The 19,759-nt window shown below is 41.0% G+C and overlaps 1 long non-coding RNA gene across 1 annotated transcript in view; it reads right to left on the bottom strand.

The window, feature by feature from the left end:
* LOC127487626 (uncharacterized) overlaps window positions 1–7,532 on the bottom strand; it is an 80,696-nt gene extending 73,164 nt beyond the window's left edge. Inside the window, exon 1 of the long non-coding RNA XR_007914646.2 lies at window positions 7,146–7,532. This is a non-coding gene — a long non-coding RNA (uncharacterized lncRNA). The remainder of the gene's footprint in view (window positions 1–7,145) is intronic.
* Window positions 7,533–19,759: the final 12,227 nt, after the last annotated feature.

Raw genomic sequence — 19,759 nt, 5'->3', positions numbered from 1 at the left:
CTATCATACAAAAGTCAATAAATACTGGTGAGGATGTGGAAATAAAGGTATCCTAATAAACTGTAGGTGAAAATGTAAGCCAGTATAACCATTATGGAAGACAATATGAAGATTCTTCAAAAATCTGAAAGTAGATCTACCATAAGACTCAGCCATCCCTCTCCTGGGAATTTATCCATGGAAATTTATCCAAGTGAAATGAAATCAGAATATGAAAGAGTTATCTGTATTCCCTTGTTTATAACAGCTGAAGTCACAATAGCTAAGATATGGAATCAACCCAGATCCCCATCCACTGATGATTGGATAAAGAAACTGTGGTGTATATTATATATATAAATATATAAATATAAATATATTATAAATAAATATATTTATAAATATATAAATATATATGCCACAAATGCATCTTTTATTTCTTCCAAAAACAAAAGTTTCACATTGCCTTTTGGAATAAGTGCCGCAAGGTATACCTCGTTTAAATTTGTTGTGTTAATTACCCAGTTTGAATCCAGAAGCACTAAAGAAGATGAGGGTCATACCAGAGTCCTGTTTCTACAGCTCTCCTATTAACAAGACAGCACAGAAATGCTAGAAATAGAACAGTAAATCTACTTACCACCATTAATGTTTGCAAACACACACTCATACATGCAAATGCTCATACACCCTCACACAAACACCAGGGCAGGTGAAGTTTTTGGAACTGATGTGGAAGTGGAATTATCATGCTCTTCTCTTCTTTATACCAAGAAATGTCCACCAGAAAGTATAAGAGTAAAATCTTACAGATTTTTTATATGCAAGTTTAGAGTATTAAGTCCCATACTATTCCCCTAGACACGTTTTTTTATTTCCTAAATTATATTTCCTTCCAGAGAGAAAGATAGAGGGAGAGTGGGAGAGAGAGAGGGATAGAGAGAGAGAGACAGAGACAGAGAGTCAGAGATAGAGATAGAGATAGAGACAGAGATAGAGATAGAAATTTCTATCTGCTGGCCACAACAGCCAGGAGTGGGCCACTCTGAACCCAGGAGCCACGTCTCCCACCATAAGTAGCAGGTCACAGTGCTTGGGCCATATTTGACTGCCTTTCCAGGCACAATAGCAGGAAACTGGATCAAAAGCAGGGTATCCAGGACTCAAACTCCCACTCCAGTGTGGGATGCCAGTGTAAAATACGGCAGCTTATCTGATGAATTACAACACTGTCCCCTTAACCAGTACATGTAAACTCTATATATAATCATATTGTAAGTGCATAATTACTCATTGTTATAATTTTTTATCATCATCAAGTATTTTACAATTTATAAAATATTTTCATTCATTCATTTATTTGAGGGGGCAGAGACACAGAGAAAGGCAGGCAGAGAGCAAGACAAAACCAGAAACAGAGACAGAGAGATCTTCTATCTGCTGGTTCACACTCCAAAAGCCTGCCACTGCCAGGGCTGGGCAATGCCAAATCCAAATGTCTGGGATTCCATCTGAATCTCCCACATGGGTTACAGGCCCCAAATGCTTGAGGCCATCATCTGCTGCCTCTAAAGATGCATTATCAGGAAGCTGGGTTGGACAGTGGAGTAGCCAGGATGCGAACCAGGCATGCAGATAAGCTGTGCCGGTGTCACCAACAGCAATTTAAGCTGCTGTGGGAAATGCTGTCGCAATAAGTGTTAAAGTCACAGTCCCTGTCTCAAAGAATTCCAAGAGAATGAGGTGGATGCAGGCTGGGAATAGGACCAGAGTGCTCCAAGTTATGGGAAGTTGGAGAGGGGACAAGGTAGGGCCTGGAACTGGAGAAAATAGAATTGTCAGCTGCTGCACGGAGACGATGAAGCTGGATGAGTCGAAGATGCCCGCTAGGAAGAAGAGGCCTGGGAAGAGGTAGAGTGTGGTGTAGGAAGGATGTTACCAGAAACTACCATAGGTTTGGGATTCCAGGAAGTGTTGGTTCTGGACTATCAGGCTTTCTACATGCATTCCATATGGGACAATCAACACTCATTTGAGTGTGTAGACACTTGTTTCCATTGTCCTCAGTTTTTGATCTTCAGTGGAAATGCTGAGACACTGGAGGTATTAGATGGCAAATTTGGTTGCATATTAGAATCACTGGGGTATCTTTTAAAAATTCCTAAATCCACGCCCACCTGGAACTGATGAAATCCAAATGTATAGGTACAAGGGGACTTGGGAATTGGTATTTCTTTTTTGAATTTTTAAGGTATAAAAGTTTCATGTGTTTCATATGTACAAATTTAGGAGCATAGTTATACCTCCCACCTTATCCTCCCTCCCGCCCATGCTCCAAACCCTCTTCCTCCTCCCTCTCCTACTCCCACTCTTAATTTTTAAAAAATCTATTTTCAGTTTTCGTTATACTCATAAAGTTAACCCTACACTAAGAGTTCAACAAATAGTATGAAGAAAAAAAATACTGTTACTCAACAGCAGAAAAAAAAAGCTGTAAAAAAATCATCGAATCTCAAAATATCCATTTTACCCCAATATAATACATTTTTAGGCATCTATTAGTTACCCCGGATCAGAGAAAACATATGATATGTGCCTTTTTGGGACTGCTTTATTTCACTAAACATAATAGTTTCCAGTTGCATCCATTTTGTTGCAAAACACAAGGTTTAATTTTTTTTTACTGCTGAGTGATATTCCAGAGTGTATATATACCATAATTTCTTTATCCAGTCATCTGTTGATGGACATCTCAGTTGATGCGACACCTGGGGAAAAAGGTACCCTAATCCACTTGTGTTTCTTGATGATCTCCTGGTGATTCCAGTGGGAAACAAGGGCTAGGAGCTTCTGCTTTCAGGGGAAGTACTACTGAATGTACTAGTAGTACTGAATGTACTGGGATTCAAATGCATCTTCAATTTTAAGTTCTTAACACTGGGGGGGCTGGCACACTGGCATAGCAGGTAAAGCCACCACCTGCAGTGCCGGCATCCCCTATGGGTGCCAGTCCAAGTCTCGGATGATCCGCTTCCAATCAAGCTCTCTGCTATGGCCTGGGAAAGCAGCAGAAGATAACCCAAGTCCTTGGGCCTCTGCAACTGCATGGGAGACCCAGAAGAAACTCTTGGCTCCTGATTTCGGATCAGCGTAGCTCTGGCCGTTGCTGCCATCTGGGGAGTGAACCAGTGGATGGAAGACCTCTCTCTCTCTCTCTCTCTCTCTCTCTCTCTCTCTCTCTGCCTCTCCTTCTCTCTCTGTGTAACTCTGACTTTCAAGTAAGTAAATAAATCTTTAAAAAAAAAAACAAACACTGGAGTTCATTTCTTTGTAGAATTTTCTCTGTATAGAGATTTTTTGTTTCTTGAGATACACAAATCCACTTACTGATCTGCTACATGTGAATAAAGTACTTGAATTATGTAAAATACCTAAAGTTCTTAAAATAATTAAAATTTATCTCTGCACATCTTTTCTAAGTGTTCTAATTCAAATAGGGTTTCCACCGAGCATCAGCTGCAAGTGCTATCTATCCCACACAGCTAATCTGTAGTGAAAGGGCTTGACCCTACCAGTAGCTCAATATTCGGTTTATTTTGTGTTTAAGGGTCAAAACTCGTGCATCCGTGTCAGCACTGTGGTGTAGCGGGTAAAGCTTCTGTCTGCAGTGCTTGCATCCCATATGGGTGCCTGTTCGAGTCTTGGCTGCCCCACTTCTGATCCAGTTCTCTGCTATGGCCTGGGAAAGCAGTAGAAGATGGCCCAAGTCCCTTGTCTCCTGAACCCATGCAGGAGACCTGGAGGAAGCTCCTGCCTCCTGGCTTCGGTTGGGCACAGCTCCGGCCATTGCAGCCAATTGGGGAGGGAACCAGCAGATGGAAGACTTCTCTCTCTCTCTCTCTCTCTCTCTCTCTCTCTGCCTCTTTGTGTAACTGACTTTCAAATAAATAAAATAATTATTTTAAAAAATGCATCATGCAGCAGTGGAATCCTGGAATAGGAAAAGAAAATTTATGGGAAAACTGATGAAATCTTAATAATACCTGTAGTTTAGTTCATGGAAACAATGATAAATTTTAAGTTTTCACATGCGTCATGATTATATAAGCTATTAGCATTACAGGTAGTTGAGTGAGGAGAATTCTGTATTGTTTTTGCAACTTTGCTACTCAACCATAGTTATTCCAAAATAAACTATTTATCTAAAACCACGCACACATGCATGCACACACATACAGAGAGAGAGAGAGAGAGAGAGAGAGAGAGAGAGAGAGAGAAAGAATTTATACAACTGTGTTTGCAGTAATAAAGTATGTGGGTTCTAGAGATAGCATTTAAAATTTTGCTTTGCCACTTCTGAATGAATGCAGTGGAGTGACTTCACTCTCTGCTGTTTCCAGGGACTCTGTCTTATAGAATTCCTGGCAGGAGAGATATGATTGTGATTTTTTAGAAAGATTTTACTTAATGAATGCAAACTTCAGAGGTACAGCTTTAGAAATATAGCAGTTCTTCCCTCCATGCCCACCCTCCTACTCCTACTTCTGTCCCACCTCCTACTCCCTCTCCCATCCCATTCTTCATTAAGATTCATTTTTAATTATCTTTATATACAGAAGACCAACTCTATACTAAGTAAAGATTTCAACAATTTGCACCCACACAGACACACAAAGTATATAGTACTGTTTGAAGACAAGTTTTACCGTTAATTCTCATAGGACAACTCATTGAGGACAGAGGTCCTACATGGAGAGCAAGTGCACAGTGACTCCCGTTGTTGATTATGTACCTCTTCCATATGAAGAGGGTGTATAAACTCTTAAACATCACAGCTGTGGGGGTATTCACTTCTTTTCTTAAGATACACTCATGCACATAATATTAAATTCTGTAAACTTGTATAACTTTTCTCCTGCTAAATGCTCTGTGGTGGGTTTATTTCATAGATTCAGCTATAAAATCTGAGAGAGTAGAGGGAAAGTGTTTTTTCCAATCCATCACCATTTCATAAGTAGTATTATTTTCAGTTCATGAATAGACAAGAATATCCTTCTGAAACAAAGGTACCCGTATCTGACCGCCATGGTGGAAGATTTCAAGGAAAAGATATACCAGATCAACCTCAAATTTGACCACAGGACTTTTTCGATATTAAGGAGGCTCCTGGGGCCCAACAGGATCTACACACACACACACACACACACACACAGAGTCACGTAGACACACAACCTATGCTCTCCATAAACCAATGCATTCCCAACTCCCTAATTTCCTGTGTTGTGTTTTGTCTCCTTTTTTGTGCCTAGTGCTCTTACCTAGTCAAAGCAAGTGATTGAGCAATTCAGCAGCAAGAGATTCATAAACTACATGGATGGATATGCTTTGAAATGCACTTAAAAACCTATCTCCTCTGTGCAATTACTATTCATAAATGATGGTCTTTCTCTCTTCACATAAAGTGCTATTAGAAAATGTGATCATCAGATGAACCCCAGTTAAGTGTGCCTCAGGGTACAGATAAGTGCTGCTCTAGTAAAACATGAGTGAGAAGAAGCCCTCTCTGTAACTACTATTTCAAAAGAACTAAAGATCTTAAATTCCTTCTATTACACTTTGCAGCAAACAGCACCTGGCCATTACATCCATCCTGACAAGAAATAGCTGTTTTCATGCTAGTCCATCTTTAAATTGCATATTTAGCCTTTTTATGCCATATATTACGCATGGCAATATTTTCATGACTTCCTAAATACCCCACTTTACGTGACAAATTTGAAATGCATATATTAGAAAATTATCCCAAAGTGTCAACATTTCACAATTAGAACCCTAGACATCGAACATCTTTCAAGTAAAATCCACTTTGTACTAAAGCTGTAATACTTGAAACTGGAACTCACAACAAAAGTTTTTGTTACTTCACTTGCCTGACCTTAAAGATGATACAATTTTATTATTATACATCTGTACTAGCTCTCTTAGAAATCAAGGTGATAGTCTATGTTTCCTCCACCTGTCAATGCTGGGAAGTTGGCTCACCAGGTTGAGAGAAAGACGAAATCATCAGCTTTATATATAACATAAAATGTACTAACCCAATGTTCAATATTAGAGAGAACCGCTGCTGTAATTACGGGGTAGGTGTAATTTAATTGGGTCTGAAATGCAAGGGAACACCTATAAAACAAAATAACTGACTTTTGACACTCTGACAAAAAAAAAATAAATGAAAGATCTCTATGAGTGAGATCCCAGTGGAAAGAACAGGTCTTCAAAGAAGGAGGTACCTTTCTCTGAAGGGAGGAGAGAACCGCCACTTTGACTATGACCTTGTCTAAACAAGATAAGAGTCGGAGAACTCAGAGGGCGTCCATAGCCTTGGAAACTCATGACTGGAGCATAGGGAGATTACTGATGCCATAGACAGGAGTGTCAATTTGTAAAGTCAACAACAGCAGTCACTGTGCACTTACTCCTCATGTAGGATCTCTGTTCTTAATGTGCTGTACATTGAGATTTAATGCTATAACGAGTACTCAAACAGTATATTTCACTTTGTGTTTCTATGGGGGTGCAAACTGTTGAAATCTTTACTTAATGTATACTAAACTGATCTTCTGTAAAAAAAAAAAAAGAAGAAGAAATTATCAATTCCCAACTTGACTCTCACTGGGATTAAACATGACAATAGGTCTGATCTGATTTCATCATCATTTAAAAAATCATCTATTATTTTTCACTTTATGTTTCTGTGTGGGAGCAAACTGTTGAAATCTTTACTTAATGTATACTAAGCTGATCTTCTGTATATTAAGAGAATCGAAAATGAATCTTGATGTGAATGGAAGGGGAGAGGGATTGGGAAAGGGGAGGGTTGTGGGTGGGAGGGAAGGTATGGTGGGGAAGCCACTGTAATCCATAAGTCGTACTTTGGAAATTTATATTCATTAAATAAAAGTTAAAAAAAAAGAACATATACCTATAAATGGTAAAAATGATTAAAAAAACATTATACTGTACTGAAAAATATATACAATTATGATTTTTCTATTTAAGATAATATAAATCAAAAAAGGAAAAAATATATATTTAATTATGTGAGAGAGAGAGAGTTACAGAGAGAGGGACAGAGACAGAGGTCTTCCATCCTCCGGTTCACTCACCAAATGGCAGCAACGGCCGGCACTGGGCCCATCTGAAGCCAGGAGCCAGGAGCTTCTTCCTGGTCTCCCACCCGGGTGCAGGGGCCCAAGCACTCGGGCCATCTTCTACTGCTTTCCCAGGACAGAGCAGTGAGCTGGATCAGAAGCGGAGCCGCTGGGACACAAACTGCGCTCCTATACGTTGCCGCTGCTGCAAAGCCGAGGCTTAACTACTATGCCACAGCGCCAACCCAAAGAGATTCTTTTACACGTGACACACTCCGTAGAGCTAAAAAGTTTGAGGTCACAACTATATTCAAAACACCCGATTCTGCCTACTTAATTCAAACTCCTCTAGCACTTGAACAAACCAGAAAAGCGCTGGCTATAGAGGCAGGGGTGCAGGAGCGGTCAATTGGAAACACTGGGTGCTGGGCGTGGCCCCCAGCACCTCCCTATGTGACGTCACCAGGAGGCGGGGCCGGAGGCGGCTGCGCCCTTTTGCACCGGCGGCAATAGGCAGAGGGGCGTGGAGTTGGGCTCGTGGCTGCGTTCGGCCCGCACAAAAGCATACCTGCACAGCGACCCAGCGAGCCGCCGACCCCAGCCCTCACGGAAACGAATGTCTTCCCTGAGGGGCGGTGGAGAAGCGTGTGTGACCACGGCGACACTGCGAAGCCGGCGGAGCAAAGTCTGTTTCTGACCTTTGGAGCCCGATGGCTGTAGACTGCGTCTGGGAGCTCAGGTCCGGTCCTCCTCCCTTTCAGGGTAGAAGAGAACGCTGTCCTTAGGAACTCAGTCGAAAGTGCAGAGGGGACCGTGGGTGAGAGGACACTTTCCAGGACATCGCGAGCCCTGCTGCACAGGGGCTGTTACTGAAACTGGGGCTTGTCTTTGGCTGACTCTTAACTCCTGGGACCCCATGGGTGGACCCCTCCCAGGGCCCGAGTTAGAGGGACTATTTTTGTTTGGCAGGCCAGGAACACCAGTCCAGAATGTGGGCTCCTGGGATGGTTACTTACCACACACCTCCCCCAGGGAGACTACAGAAAAGATGTGCTCCATGTCATCTGCTGGTATCAAGCCATGTGCACTCGGACTTCGTGTGTGGTCCTGGAGAAGGGGACCCTGTTCTTCTGGCCACTCTTCTTTGGTTTTGTTCTTTTTTATAAGATTTTATTTATTTATTTGGGAGGTGGAGTTTACAGACAGTGAGAGGGAGAGACAGAGAGAAAGGACTTCCATCTCCTGGTTCACTCCCCAAATGGCCATAAGGTCAGAGCTGTGTCAATCCAAAGCCAGGAGCCAGGTGCTTCTTCCTGGTCTCCCATGTGGGTGCAGGGGCCCAAGGACTTGGGTCATCTTCTACTGTTTTCCCAGGCCACAGCAGAGAGCCAGATTGGAAGAGGAGCAGCCGGGACTAGAACCGGTGCCCACATGGGATGCTTGTGCCGCACGCAGAGGATTAACCTACTGCACCTTGGAACCTGCCCCTGCCCATTCTTCTTAATAGGTGTGAGGGAGCTGTTATGTTCTCCTGATGGAAGACTTCACTTGGCATGCTCTGAACATCTCTGCAACCCACACCCCTAGCACCAGGCCTTGGGTCTCTGTTGCCTTCCCCTGTGCATGCAGACTGACGCTGTGGTGGCCTGTCTCTAAAACCAACCAGAGACAAGGACACTGAAACAAGGGCAAGGTGAAATGACTGGGTTTCAATGGGCAGGAAAGGATTTCCTCAGAAGAGTCACTGCTGTTACGGGTGCTGGTATTGGCAACTCGAGGCCACAAAGAAAGCACACAAGGTCAGGCTTGTTTCAGTACTGCCTTCGCTGCCCAAGTTGTAGGATCTATGAGTCTCTACAGCTGGTGGTGGTCATGCATTATTGGTGCTCAGAATGCCAGTTTCCCATCCAGGACATAAGATTCACATTAGAGGCTAAAGAGAAAAATTGAAGTGTGCTCTGGCCTGAAGACAAAGCTGGTGTTTGTTGGGATAATTTTTCATCTGTGGAAACAATTCACTTAATGGCCATAGTCATACAGCACTGTGGTCGTTAATTTTTTCATTCATTCTCTAAATCCCCCTTGGAGCACTTGCCCTTAGTCTCTGAGACTGCACAAATAGAAAAAAAAAAGTGACTGCTTCCTAGAGTCTGCAGTGGAGTGGAAGAACCTGGAAGCGATGCTTAGAGTCTAGCAGTTGTAGCTCCTACTTTGGGTGCAGAATGGCTCCCAGAAGCATCCAGAGTACTCCGATGGTCTCTGTGGGATACCGACTAGCTTCTCTTGGTTTTGGTCTCCTTCCTTCTTCCTTTGAATTTGACCAGGAAATTGACTATTCTTTGAATAAACAAACATTTCCTTAGTACACAGTAAGTGTCTGGTAGATGGATAAGACATGATTTCTGTGAAAATACACTTGCTGTGTGTAGCTGGCACCCCGTGTGGATGATACTGTCTTCGAGATTGGATTTGGGAGAGCCAGGATTGGCCTTGTCCAGTGCTTTTTGAAAGACAGCTTGCTTTGAGTTGGATATGAGGGGTCAGCTTTTATCAAAATCTGGGAAGACATTGGGAAGACAATGGAGGTAGAGGTGTGGCACAGCAAAGGTATGCAGGTGGGGCCATGTCTGCTATGAGTGACAGTTGGACTCAGGAACATCCACTGTGACTATAGCCAATATGAGTTGGAGGTGTGGAAGGAGGTGAGGCTGTGTGTGCAATGCTGGGAGGGGGGCACTGGTGAACTTGGTGGCTGTCTCCACAAGTCTGTGAGGGGGTGAGGTTGGGAATGCAGCCTGTGCTGAAGGAAGGAAGGAGGGAAGATGAGCTTCTCTAAGTTTCTGACCTCACAAAGATGTCATTAACCAAGGAGAGAAATGAGAGACCTGGAAATTTTCCCCATGGTCAGCTTCTAACTGTAGTGTTACTCTTTCCTTCTCCCCAACACAGAATTCTCTTACTTGTTGCTCCTTAGCTGTCCAGATGGTTGCTAGGAAACAGGACAGGCTTAGAGAAAGGAGATATCTACCAGTCCATATATGCCTACTTTATAGTGGAGCAAAAACCTGTTGTGATTTGCTTTTCATGGATGCAGCATTCATCAGGTTTATAGGACCAGTTTTCAAGTTGAGTATTCTAATCCAACAATCCCAGGAGACAGGTGTTGTGAAGAGGGGATGAGTGAAGGAAGGCACATTTCTCAGAGATAAGTGAAATTGCCTTATTGCATAGAGATCCAAAGTGAAAAAATTCTGTAGCATTTCTTGCAGGGATAGACCATTTGCAACAGTGTAGTGATTTCAACTGGTCACTCTCATCATCACATAGTGCTGTCCTTGGATCCCCTGCTGATTGTCCGGGTCATTGAGAAGAGGGCTAGTTGTAGATGTGATGGAAATCAACTGAGAGGTCATGGTAGGAGAGAAGGGAAGTAGCTTCAGACCTCTTTCAGGCTTGGAAGGTGTGCAAGTATCACCTGGAGACAGAATGGACAGCTGTTGCCAGAGAATTTCCACAAGACATATCCAGTTTTACTGAAGACTGGAAAACCAGTGCAGATGCATTGCTTGAACTTCCCAGGGAAGGGATTCCATTTCAGAGTGATCTGCAAGAGGAAGATGCCTCTATGAAACCTACACATGAGGAGCTGCAGCCATCCGCAAACAGTACATAATCATTGGATCCTGCAGTGAGAAAGCAAGTTGTGTCAATTTTTTACATCCATTGGTGGAAGACAGAATGATTTCTTGTATGTCAGGCTCATCCCCTGGTTTGGACCATCTGCCTTCCTGCTTGCAGCTGATGGGTTAGATCACTGCATCCAAGGCTGTGAGCTGGCTAGGCTGATTCCTTCTGCAGGCAATGAGGCTAACCACGGTAGCTCTCCTGAGATCATTTTGCAGTTTGAATCACTAACTTGAAACTTTTGGAATACTGCCAGGCACACAGTAGGATTTAATGATATGCCACTGTTTGGGGACCCACTGCTTGGGAATATTTTACATTTTATGTGAAAAGTAGAAAAGCACTAATTGTACTCAGAATGTTTTAAGAGGCTACCGATGTGCCACCCAGTAGATGCAAAAGCAAGAATAGCTGATATATTCTGTATTAGGGAGTCTTCAAGTAGCAACAATGCATAAACAAAATATAGGTGTTCGCAATGTAGCAGATATTTGGACAGGTCTTCCACCTGCTGGTTCATTCCCAAATGGCCTCAACAGGTGGAACTGGGCCAACCCAAAGCCAGGAGACAGGAGCCTCTTCTGGGTCGCCCACATGGGTTCAGGGGCCCCAGAACTTGGGGCATCTTCCACTGCTTTGCCAGATCATGGCAAAGAGCCAGATCAGAAGAGGAGCAGCCAGGACTCAAACAGGCACCCATATGGGATGCCAGTGCTGCAGGTGAAGTCTTAGCTCACTATGCCACAGCACAGGTACCAAGTTTAAGCATCTTACAAATCAGATAATTGTCCAGAGACTTTAGCTGTTTTAGGACTTGTAATTATTTAGAGGAAGTCTGCAATGGATACATACTCACTTTCAACTGAATGCTTTTATACATTCTATTTTCATATATACACTGTGTTTTCCCAAAACAAGATTATTCCAAAATCTAAATTTGTCCCTTGTTAGCCCTTCCTCCAAAGTACACACATATTTTTTCTATATTTTATAAATATGATTTTTAGGAATCCACAGGAAACAGTTGTGCACCAACATGAGCTGCTCTATTTCAATGAGCTTTGTAGTATTCTCTGGTATAGCAGCTGAACTTTGCCCTCTCCCCCAAAGATCCTCTATCCCAGGCCTCTCTAAAAGTAGTCATTATCCTGAAATTTATAGCCACCCCTTTCTTGTCTGACTCTATAGTTTTATGAGTATCATATGTCTCCACCACTATGGTTTGGTCTTTTTCATTAAAAAGTAGTATGACGTCTTTTAATGAAAACCATTTCCTCCTCCCTACTCCCACTTTTTGCTCTCCTAAAATTTGTTATAATCTCAGAAAATTGACCGGTGCAATTCTCCAGTCTGGGACTCTCTGGATTAAGTTTAACTTGTTCCTTTGTCCTCTCTGTTTTCTGCAGGCAGACAGTGTTCCATCAAATTCATGCTCAGTCCCCTGGGCTCCACTTTGGGTTGTCAGATGACCATATCCTAATTATGTCATTGATTTTCATTTACTGACAGGAATCCTCTTTTTAAAAAATGGCCTCTCCTACCATCTTTCCGATTGCCCAGTGGTGCTGTTCACATGAGAGGAAGGTAGGATATACCCTTGTTCCTTTCTCTCCCTGCATCAGTTTCCAAAATAACAAAAAGATTCTCCAGCATCCTCAAAAGATGACAAATTATTACTTCCCAAAAATATTAAGAACTCATAGATCTAAACCTGTTTCCTTCAATTACATTTGGTATTTTATTTGAAACTGATTGAATATTTACAGGAAAATGTCAGGGCCAAGTGTTATTCATTAATAGTAACCTTGAATGTAAATGGCCTAAATTCTCCAGTTAAATGACAGATAGGGCCAATACCGTGGTGCAGTGGGTTAAAGCCATGGCCTGTAGTGCTGGCATCCCATGTGGGCACTGGTCTGAGACCCAGCTATTTCACTTATGATCCAGCTCCCTACTAAAGCACCAGGGAAAGCAGCATAGGATGGCCCAAATCCTTGAGCCCCTGTACCCATATGGGGGACCCAGAAGAAGCTCCTGGCTCGTGGCTTTTGCCTGACCCAGCTCCAGCCATTATAGCTATTTGGGAAGTGAACCAGCAGATGGAAGACCTCTCTCTCTCTCTCTCTCTCTAACTCTCTCTGTAACTCTGCCTTTCAAGTAAATAAAATAAGTCTTTAAAAGAAGATACAGACTGGCTAAATTGCTTTTTTAAAAAAAGGCCCATCTATTTGCTGCCTACAAGAAACACATCTCACCAACAAACATACATGAAAACCTAAAGTGAAAGGATGGAAAAAGTTATTCCATGTTAATGGAAAACAGAAACATTCAAGTGTACCCATCTTAATATCAGAAAATAGACTTCAACACAAAAATGTTAAAAAAGTTAAAAAGACAAGGACACTATGTAATGATGAAGGGGTCAATGCAACAGGAAGATGTGACTATAAAAAATGTATATGCACCCAGTGCCAGTGTGCCTGGCTATTTAAAACAAAGTTAATGTATCTAAAGGGAAACATAGATTCCAATTCAATAGTAATGGTGTACTTTAACACCCCACTTTCATCAATGGACAGAACAACTAGACAGAAAATCAACAAAGAACCCACAGAGCTAATCTACACCACTGAATAAATGGACCCAACTGATATCTGCAGAGCTTTTAATCCAGAGTTGAAGGATAAACATTCTTTTCATGAGTGCATGGAACTTTCTCTAGCACAGACCATATGTTAGGCCATAAAGCAAGTCTTTATTGTTTTATGAAATCATGCCATACCTCTCTTCTGACCACAATGGAATGAAGCTGGAAATTAACAACTTAAGAATCTCTAGAAAATATACAAACACTTGGAGACTTAACAACATGCTCCTAAATGATCAGTGGGTCACAAAAGAAGTGAAAAGACAAATCAAAAAATTCCTGAAAAATGAATGAAGATGACAATACAACATATCAAAACTTATGTTATACAGCAAAAGCAGTGATAAAAGGAAAGTTTAAAGCAGTTGGTGCCTAGATCAAGAAATTGAAAAGACATCAAATAAATGAGGCATCAGTGCATCTCAAGGACCTAGAACAAACAGCAACAAACCAAACCCAAATTTGGTAGGGGGAAACAAATAATTAAAATGAGGGAAGAAATAAAATTGAAACAAAAAATAACACAAAAGATCAGTGAAATGAAGAGCTGGTTTTTGAAAAAATAAAATAGATACATGATTGGCCCAACTAACCAAAAATAAAAGAGGGCAAAGACCCAAATCAATAGAATCAGAGATGAAAAAGGAGATTTAACATATAACAATGGAAATAAGAGTCATCAGGAATTACCAGAAACAGCTATATGCCAACAAATTGGAAAATCTAGAATAAATGTATAGATTCCTGGATACATACAGTCTATCAAAATTGAGTATTTAAGACAGAAAACCTAAAAAGACCAATAACCAAGACAGAGACTGATTCTATAATAAAGACTCCCCCAACAAAGAAAAGCCCAGGACCAGATGGCTTCACTGCTGAATTCTACCATACTTTTAAAGAAGAACTAATTCCAATACTTCTCAAATTTTTTCAAAACAATTGAAAGGGAGGGAATTCTCCCAAGCTGCTTCTATGAGACCAGCATCATATTACAAAATCAGAAAAATATAGAATAAAGAGAACTATAGACCAATATCACTGATGAACACAGATGTAAAAAGCCTCAACAAAATGCTAGTTAATCAAATCCATCAACACATCAGAAACATCATTCACCTGGATTGAGTGGCATTTATTCCTGGCATGCAGGCATGGTTGAACATAAACAAATCAATAAATGTGATATATCATATTACCAAATTGAAGAATAAAAAACATGATTATCTCAATAGGTGCAGAGAAAGCATTTGATAAGATATAACATCTTTTTATGATAAAAAAAAAAAAATCTTGGGGCCGGCGCCATGGCTCACTAGGCTAATCCGCCGCCTTGTGGCGCCAGCACACCAGACTCTAGTCCCGGTTGCCCCTCTTCCAGGACAGCTCTCTGCTGTGGCCAGGGAGTGCAGTGGAGGATGGCCCAAGTACTTGGGCCCTGCACCCCATGGGAGACCAGGATAAGTACCTTGCTCCTGCCATCGGATCAGCGCGGTGTGCCGGCCGCAGCGCACCGGCCGTGGCGGCCATTGGAGGGTGAACCAATGGCAAAGGAAGACCTTTCTCTCTGTCTCTCTCTCTCACTGTCCACTCTGCCTGTCAAAAAAAAAATCTTAAGCAAATTGGGTATAGAAGGAACATACCTCAACACAATCAAGGCAATATTTGACAAACCCACTGCCATCATCATTTTGAGTGGGGGAAAGTCGGAAGCATTTCCACTATGATCTGGAACCAGAAAAGGATGCCCACGTTCACCATTGCAATTCAATTTTATTATGGAAGCTTTAACTAGAGTAATTAGGCAAGAAAAATAAATCAAAGAGATACAAATGGGAAAGGAGAAAGTCAAATTATCCCTGTTTGCAGGTGTTATGATTGTAAAGGGGAATCAAAAGATTTCATTGAGAGAATATTGGAACTCATAAGAGAGTTTGGTAAAGTTGTAGGATATAAAATCAACACACAAAAGCCAACAGCCTTTGTATATACAGACAATGCCATGACTGAGAAAGAACTTGTAAGATCAGGACCATTCGCAGTGGTTATTTAAAAAACTTTTTTTTTTTACTTTCATTTAATGAATATAAATTTCCAAAGTACAGCTTATAGATTACAATGGTTTCAACCCCCATAACTTCCCTCCCACCCACAACCCTCCCCTTTCCCTCTCCCTCCCCCTTTCCATTCACATCAAGATTCATTTTCAACTCTCTTTATATACAGAAGATCAGTTTAGTATACATTAAGTAAAGATTTCAACAGTTTGCACCCACATAGAAACACAAAGTGAAAAATACTGTTTGAGTACTAGTTATAGCATTAAATCACAATGTACAGCACATTGAGGACAGAGATCCTACATGAGGAGCAAGTGCACAGTGACTCCTGTTGTTGACTTAACAAATTGACACTCTTGTTTATGGCATAAGTAATCACCCTAGGCTCTTGTCACACATCTGATCATATTTAGACAAGGTCATAGTCAAAGTGGAAGTTCTCTCCTCCCTTCAGAGAAAGGTACCTCCTTCTTTGAAGACCTGTTCCTTTCACTGGGATCTCACTTGTGGAGATCTTTCATATAGGGTGTAGGTTTTTTTTTTTTTTTTTTTGCCAGAGTGTTTTGGCTTTCCATGCCTGTAATACTCTCATAGGCTTTTCAGCCAGATCCGCGTGCCTTAAGGGCTGATAATGAGGCCAGAGTGCTGTTTAGACATCTGCCATTCTATGGGTCTGCTGTGTATCTCGCTTCCCATGTTGGATCATTCTCTCCCTTTTTATTCTATCAGCGAGTATTTGCAGACACTAGTCTTGTTTATGTGCTCCCTTTGGTCTTAGTCCTATCATTATGATCAATTGTGAACAGAAATTGATCACCAGGACTAATCAGATGGCATTGGTACATGCCACCTTGATGGGATTGAATTGGAATCCCCTGGTATGTTTCTAACTCTACCATTTGAGGTAAGTCAGCTTGAGCATGTCCCGAATTGCACAACTCTTCCCTCTCTTACTCCCACTCTTGTATTTAACAGGGATCACTTTTCAGTTAAGTTTCAACACTTGAGAATAACTGTGTATTGATTACAGTATTCAACCAAAAGTATTAAGTAGAACAACTAAACAAAAAAATACTAAGAGGGATAACGTATTAAGTTGTTCATCAACAGTCAGGGCAAGGGTTGATCAAGTCACCGTTTCTCATAGTGTTCATTTCACTTTAACAGGTTTCCTTTTTGGTGCTCAGTAAGTTGTCACCAATCAGGGAGAACATATGGTATTTGTCCCTTTGGGACTGGCTTATTTCACTCAGCATAATGCTTTCCATATTCCTAACAGGCATCACTTTTCAGTTAAAATTTAAAACCTAAGAATAATTGTGTGTTAATTACAGAGTTCAACCAATAGTACTAGAACAAAAAAAATACTAAAATGGATGAAGTATTACATCGTACATCAACAGTCAGGACAAGAGCTGATCAGGTCACTGATTCTCATAGTGTCCATTTCACTTCAACAAGTTTCCCCTTTGGTGCTCATTTAGTTGTCGCCGATCAGGGAGAACATATGATATTTGTCCCTTTGGGACTGGCTTATTTCACTCAGCATGATGTTTCCCAGATTCCTCAATCTTGTTGCAAATAACCGGATTTCGTTGTTTTTTACTGCTGTATAGTATTCTATAGAGTACATGTCCCATAATTTCTTTATCAAGTCTACTGTTGATGGGCATTTGGGTTGGCTCCAGGTCTTAGCTATTGTGAATTGAGCTGCAATAAACATTAAGGTGCAGACAGCTTGTTTGTTTGCCAATTTCATTTCCTTTGGGTAAATTCCAAAGAGTGGGATGGCTGGGTTGAATGGTAGGGTTATATTCAGATTTCTGAGGAATCTCCAGACTGACTTCCATAGTGGCTTAACCAGTTTGCATTCCCACCAACAGTGGGTTAGTGTCCCTTTTTCCCCACATCCTCTGCAGCATCTGTTGTTGGTAGATTTCTGCATGTGAGCCATTCTCACCGGGGTGAGGTGAAACCTCATTGTGGTTTTGATTTGCATTTCCCTGATTGCTCGTGATCTTGAACATTTTTTCATGTGTCTGTTGGCCATTTGGATTTCCTCTTTTGAAAAATGTCTCTTGAGGTCCTTGGCCCATCTCTTAAGCGGGTTGTTTGTTTTGATGTTGTGGAGTTTCTTGATCTCTTTGTAGATTCTGGTTATCAACCCTTTATCTGTTGCATAGTTTGCAGATATTTTTTCCCATTCTGTTGGTGGCCTCTTCACTTTCCTGACTGTTTCTTTTGCAGTACAGAAACTTCTCAATTTGATGCAATCCCAAATGTTAATTTTGGTTTTGACTGTTAAAGAAGTCTTTGCATGTACCTATATCTTGCAGGGTTTTTCCAATGCTCTCTAGTAATTTGATGGTATCGGGTCGTAGATTTAAGTCTTTAATCCATGTTGAGTGAATTTTTGTGTAAGGTGAAAGGTAGGGGTCTTGCTTCATGATTCTGCACGTGGAAATCCAATTTTCCCAGCACCATTTATTGAATAGACTGTCCTTGCTCCAGGGATTGGTTTTAGATCCTTGATCAAATATGAGTTGGCTGTAGATGTTTGGATTGATTTCTGGTGTCTCTATTCTGTTCCATTGGTCTATCCATCTGTCTGTACCAGTACCGTGCTGTTTTGATAACAACTGCCCTGTATTATGTCCTTAAATCTGGTATTCTTATGCCTCTGGCTTTGTTTTTGTTGTACAAGATTGCTTTAGCTATTCGAGGTCTCCTGTGTCTCCACATGAATTTCAGCATCATTTTTTCCAGATCTGAGAAGAAGGTCTTTGGTATCTTGATTGGTATCACATTGAATCTGTAAATTGCTTTTGGGAGAATGGACATTTTGATGATATTGATTCTTCCAATCCATGAGCATGGAAGATTTTTCCATTTCTTGGTATCCTCTTCTATTTCTTTCTTTAAGGTTTTGTAATTTTCATCGTAGAGTTCTTTAACGTCCTTGGTTAAGTTTATTCCAAAGTATTTGATTGTTTTTGTAGCTATTGTGAATGGGATTGATCTTAGAAGTTCTTTCTCAGCATGGTATTGCCTGTGTATACAAAGGATGTTGATTTTTGTGCATTGATTTTATACCCTGCTACTTTGACAAACTCTTCTATGAGTTCCAATAGTCTCTTTGTAGAGTTCTTTGGGTCCCCTAAATAAAGAAACATATCATATGCAAAGAGGGATAGTTTGAGTTCTTCCTTCCCCATTTGTATCCCTTTAATTTCTTTTTCTTGCTTAATAGCTCTGGCTAGAACTTCCAGAACTATATTGAATAGCAGTGGTGAGAGTGGGCATCCCTGTCTGGTACCAGATCTCAGTGGAAATGCTTCCAACTTTTCCCCATTCAATATGATGTTGGCCTTGGGTTTTTCATAAATTGCTTTGATTATATTGAGGAATGTTCCTTCCATACCCAGTTTACTTAGAGTTTTCATCATGAAAGAGTGTTGTATTTGATCAGATGCTTTCTCGGTGTCTATTGAGATAATCATATGGTTTTTCTTCTGCAGTCTGTTAATGTGGTTTATCACATTGATTGTTTTGCGCACATTAAACCATCCCTGCATACCAGGGATAAATCCCACTTGGTCTGGGTGGATGATCTTTCTGATGTGTTGTTGCATTCTATTGGCCAGAATTTTATTGAGGATTTTTGCATCTATGTTCATCAGGGATATTGGTCTGTAATTCTCTTTCAATGCTGCATCTTTTTCTGGCTTAGGAATTAAGGTGATGCTGGCTTCATGGAAAGAATTTGGAAGGATTCCCTCTTTTTCGATTGTTCTGAATAGTTTGAGAAGAATTGGAGTCAGTTCTTTAAATGTCTGGTAGAATTCAGCAGTGAATCCATCTGGTCCTGGGCTTTTCTTTGTTGGGAGGGCCTTTATTACTGTTTCAATTTCTGTCTCAGTTATGGGTCTGTTTAGGTTTTCGATGTCTTCCTGGTTCAATTTAGGTAGGTTGCATGTGGCCAGGAATCTATCGTTTCTGATAGGTTTCCCTGTTTACCTGCATACAGGTCCTTGTAGTAATTTCTGATGATTCTTTTTATTTCTGTGGTGTCTGTTGTTACATTTCCTTTTTCATCTCTGATTTTATTGATTTGGGTCTTTTCTCTTCTTATTTTAGTTAGTTGGGCCAATGGGGTGTCAATTTTGTTTATTTTTTCAAAAAACCAGCTCCTTGTTTGGCTGATTTTTTGTAATGTTTTTTTGGATTCATTCCTGTTG

Source organism: Oryctolagus cuniculus, chromosome 6, assembly GCF_964237555.1.
Source record: "Oryctolagus cuniculus chromosome 6, mOryCun1.1, whole genome shotgun sequence".
NCBI lineage: Eukaryota > Metazoa > Chordata > Mammalia > Lagomorpha > Leporidae > Oryctolagus > Oryctolagus cuniculus.
Note: the sequence above shows the minus strand (reverse complement) of the source record. Positions and strands in the feature narration are given on the sequence as shown.